The 5101-nt window shown below is 34.4% G+C and overlaps 1 long non-coding RNA gene across 10 annotated transcripts; it reads right to left on the reverse strand.

Annotated features, from left to right (window-relative positions):
• Window positions 1–1126: 1126 nt before the first annotated feature.
• LOC110868072 lies at window positions 1127–4551 on the reverse strand. 10 transcript variants are annotated; one of them, XR_004861988.1, is made up of 6 exons: window positions 4314–4551; window positions 4170–4224; window positions 3083–4086; window positions 2914–2989; window positions 2754–2844; window positions 1127–1377 (listed from the first exon to the last, which is right to left on the reverse strand). It is a non-coding gene; the product is annotated as an uncharacterized LOC110868072 (long non-coding RNA). The 10 variants fall into 10 exon arrangements; XR_004861986.1 differs by having other exon boundaries at window positions 2754–3693; window positions 3867–4086; XR_002552148.2 differs by having other exon boundaries at window positions 2754–3699; window positions 3867–4086.
• Window positions 4552–5101: the final 550 nt, after the last annotated feature.

Consider the following 5101-nt stretch of genomic DNA (forward strand, 5'->3'; position numbering starts at 1 on the left):
GTTCACGAACACCTTACTGAACGTTCACGAACACAAATGAACAAATGTTCACGAACACAAATGAACAAATGTTCACGAACACCTTACTGAACGTTCACGAACACAATTGAACAAACTAGACCTTTGTTTGTGTTCGTTCATTTAACTAATCGAACGGAATTTCTTGTTCATGTTCGTTCGTTTATTAAACGAACGAACATAAACGAACTTCCCGCCGAACGGTTCACGAACTGTTCGCTGAACGTTCAGTTCGTTTATAGCCCTACACACATCCCTTTGTAATTTCATTTATACTAGTGGGAATGCCCGCGCGTTGCGGCGGGTGTCCCGACTAATATCACAAGAAATTATGTTACTCATTTTTGACATATGCCCCAACCACCTTAAGTCGTTTCAAGATCGTGCCAACTTCTTAGAGCCGGATGAAACAATTGATTTGTGTCGATTCGACATAGTTTATAGACACCTATAATAGAAATCACTTTGATTCGACATGGTTTATGTCTTTATGAACACCCTTAATATAAATTATTGCGATTAACAAAATTAATCTATTAATTATACAAAGTTTTTTGTAATCACATTTAAATCTCTTAATAGAGTGGTGGTCTATTGGTAAAAGCAAAGACAAAGCCTTTAAAGTCATGTTTAAAGTAAAGAACATATAAAAAGAACATTAGTAAAAAAAGATCTAAAACTAACAATTCATAATTCATAACTGGTACAGAACTCAAAACAAAGATTAAAGTGAGATTCAAGGTGATATTTCTAAACAATTTTTTACCAATATCAACCTCCCCTACAAACAACAGTATAGAAAAAATATGTTACAGGTTTCATTAATTTCTAGAAAAAGAAACCATATTTTATGTAGCTACGCCCCTGCGTCTCAACCAACTCATTTAGTCAAAACTTATGTTTTTTTTTACATCAACCCAATCCTTATACTGATAACCACCAAAAACCAACCCATAAATCTCACAAAACATTTTAAACAAGGAAAAAGAAAAAAAAAAATAATGGAAAATAAAGCAGGCTATAGAGCAACCCAGCCCGGACCGACCCGTTTCAAACTCAACAAAAATGACTAATTTCAATCCAAGCCAATTCTAATCCGTTACCCATCTAGCCATCACACATTCACTCTCATGATTCATGCTGATAATAGATTACAAAATTTGTCTTATTCAAGGTGATATATGTAGCAAACAACTTAAGAACACCTTAACATATCCAACAATGTTTCTTAAAATCAAGAAAAACAAATCCATCATTGAATACAACACATTATTCTTCCCTTGTAATCAATCACAAGGCCAAACGATGATTTAGTACCTGTGCTCCAACTTCTCTCTTTCCTGGTAACTTTTTACATACCTACAACAAAAACAAACCAACCTATTCAGCAGTCTGTGAATCAAAAAAAAAAAAAAAAAAGATAACACCCATATAATGTCCGTAGTGGTGCAAACAAGCTCGAACCCAAGCTGAAGCTTGAGCTTAAAAAAGTAGCCTGTTTAATAAACGAACCCGAGTTTCAAATACCGAGATTGACTAATGCAAGCCTATATGAGAAATTTACATAAACATTAATAATTTTTATTTCATATAACAATTATACATATCTTACATAATAAAAATAACTATATATTATCATGATAAAAATAACTAAATAATATGAATCCTGTTATAATGTGTATATAAATAACATAATTAGATAAATATAATAAATAATACTTTATAATGTGTATATAAATAACATAATTAGATAAATATAATAAATAATACAAATGCTAAGCCCATGTCAAGCTATAAAAAGTTCTCACAAGCCACACTTGAGCTTTGAATATGAAACGTGAAAGCTCGAGTTCAAGCTCTATTAGCTGAACGATCATATAGACCCTTAAATGCATCTATATAGCAACCACCAATGTACCATCAGATATGTTTAGCGTCTCTACATACATTGTGATATTGTGAACCTAGCTTTAACTGGCTCAAGAAAGTGAGAAACCTAAACAAATAGTATGTCAATGACTATTAACTGGTTAAGACTCTATGCTACAAGTTAAAAGATATTACTCCTAAAAATATCAAAGATGTTATTGATTCCCATTGTTAAAGAGCATCCACAGTCGTAAAACGCCCACAGACGGCCACATTATCAACCGCCCAGCATTGATCGACAAACCACCCGTCCTCTAGCACAAGCCTCGCACTCTCTCTATTACCCCTCTCACAGAAACCGCAAAGGACTCCCACAGACGATCTGTGAAGACGGACATGTTACAGAGTGTATCACGGCTGATCAGACTATAAATCCTTGCAACACAAATAACCCAACTATGACTGCCTGTTCTAGCTATGCTTATGCTGCTGTTGTCGATAATCAATGACGTTGCTCAGCTTTGGCTGATTAATTCAGGATTGTAGCATAGACACGCTCAATTGTACAAACCAAATCACAGAGAAAACAAATAAACAAACGCGGTTTGGTCTAAACTAACATAGGTCCATGGGCCGCACCATCAAGTGAATATACTTCTAAGATGTTAAATTACAAATACATAAAAATACACTAAAACTATATTTTTGCATTTTTCTTCCCACTCCAAATATGTACAAATAAGAGAGAAGAAGAGTCAGATATCGCAATGAAAGATTGTCTTACTTCCAGTACTCGTCATAATTAATATAAACATGTGAAAATCAAATTATTCATTCTAAATTTCTGTTTCAAACAAGGAACGAACCTTCGCAAGTGAAGCGGGCAGCTTTGAACCAAAGTCAATCCCAACCAAGCAAGCCAAACAAGAAACTAAAGCTGCAAAAACAGCAGCATACCTGCAGCAAGAGTACAATGGTCACCAAACAGAACGATGAAAAGGCATTATACTTACAGCTGGGCTCAACTGTTCGTTGCCACGGGTCCGCCTGAACATGACTTAAAAATTTCCTCAATTATAATTTGACCACCATAGCTAACAGACTGCAAGTAAAAAGTTCAAGAAAAATGAGAGTATTGGTTTCAAATGGGAGCATACTAAGAATATGATAAAATAAGAAAGAAATTAATGATAACCTTATATGAAGCTTAACTTATCGCATCATGGCACCATCACTCATTTCTTAATACATGATATTAGGAGCACTTTCATATTACCCTTCAAAACTTTATTGTTAGCATTTCAAATGACTAAAATTCTCTTTTTTACCCCTTGCACAGTTAATAAAAGTTACTTATACGTTGTTTCACGAATTAAAGTATAGGATGGCAATGTTATTAATTATTACTATGAATCATCATCACATGAGTGCATAATGTTATTTTTGTTTATTTGGCAAAACAGATCATAAATAACTTACTTTACTACGAAATGGGTAAACATAAGAACTTTAATGTTTACCTGGCCATGTAATCATCGAGACAACATGCAACAAGATTTGTCACACCATTTATGACAAATAGTCCAAAGCTGTCTGACCATTGTAAATAATACTTCTCCTCGTACAGGAAAAAGCATTCAATACCTTCAAGCAACCTCACAACTACACTGGCTCTCTTTCACACTCATTATTCCCTCCCGATACTCCCACACCTGAGTTCAATCATAAGGGCCCTTCTCTGTGGCGAGATTAACGGCTTTTTATGTGTGCAGAAAGATAGTTCACCATAACAACCACATAAATTATCTGTTACTTTTATATAGAACGAAAGCAAGAAAACTAATTATTACAAATATTTACGATAGACAACAGAGATGATCATTGTAAAAAAATTGAAAGGTTCCGTAGAAAGTGTTCAAGTAACCAAAAATAACATAACTATAATTGAAAAGTTTATTAACACTGGAAACTGCGGTTACCTTAATCGTGTCAGGGATGATTTTGGATTTTAGTGTTCTTAAATTCAAGGTCACCGGAATGGATTCAGCCGTACTTATTGGCGTGACCGGAACTGGCCTGAATCTATGCTAATGTCTGACCATCACTGCCAATTTCATTTGTAGCCACCGAAAACCAAGCATGAACCAAACCACCGCTCGTCGAAAACAACATTATTCACCCAAAACGAACCTTCTCCACCTGAAATTAAATGATAAATTACAGCAATATATGATAAGAACATACAACTTATAGTAAAGTGATAACACATATACGAAACTCACCAACAAAGGCATTCAATTGCCGAGTAATAAGGGGGTGGGGCTGGAAACGAAGGGGCTGCTTCAATTCAAGTTTAAAATCAGTTTCAATTGATCAATTCACCAGTAAACACGATGATTTCATTGATTATTGATGAGAAAACGAACCAGTGGTGACGAAGAGCGCATTCAACGCGATGGTGATGAAAACCGTCTGAAGAGCGTCTTATAGATTACATTCTACAGAAAGAATTGAATTCTTTGCGGTTGTAGAGATTCAATCATAAAGGCTAATTGAAGAGAACGATTGAGCTGAAGAAACTGATGATAATATTCGGAGGATTTCATATATGAAAGGGGGAATTAAGTGGGTGTTTGGATTCCTTCTCAAAAAGGACCTTTTGAGCTCAAAAGGACTTCTTAACCTACTAAAAGTCAAAAGAAATACCAAACATTATCTAGAAAAGGACTTATATGTCTAAAAGGAATGCTAAACACTTTGTGAAAAGGACTTATATGCATTTTTTTGCCTTCAAGAAGGAGAAGTCAATAAATAAGAATTTCTTACTTTTGCTTCTCAAAAGTCCTTTTAAGTTAAAAAGGAATCCCAAACATGCCCTAAGGATAGAAGGACAGAACGGAAAGAAAAATGTAAAAATATAGGGTTTTGTTTGAAGCTTTTAGTCTGTCATCTTAAAAAAATGGTGTTAAATTACCATGTGAAATGCTTTATATAGATGTATAGATAGATAGATGTATAGATAATTAAAGAGTAAACTGTCATTTTGGTCCTTGTGGTTTGAGCAGTTTTACCATTTTAGTTCAAATCTCAAACTTTTTAAATCTGGGTCCCTGTGGTTTGTATTTTGTTGTCATTTTAGTCCAAATCTCAAAAACTCTCATTTTTTAGGGGAAATGGACTGTATCACCCTAAACTATGCAAAATTGGCCAATAC

The sequence above is a fragment of the Helianthus annuus genome, chromosome 7 (genome assembly GCF_002127325.2).
Source record: "Helianthus annuus cultivar XRQ/B chromosome 7, HanXRQr2.0-SUNRISE, whole genome shotgun sequence".
NCBI classification, from domain to species: Eukaryota; Viridiplantae; Streptophyta; class Magnoliopsida; order Asterales; family Asteraceae; genus Helianthus; species Helianthus annuus.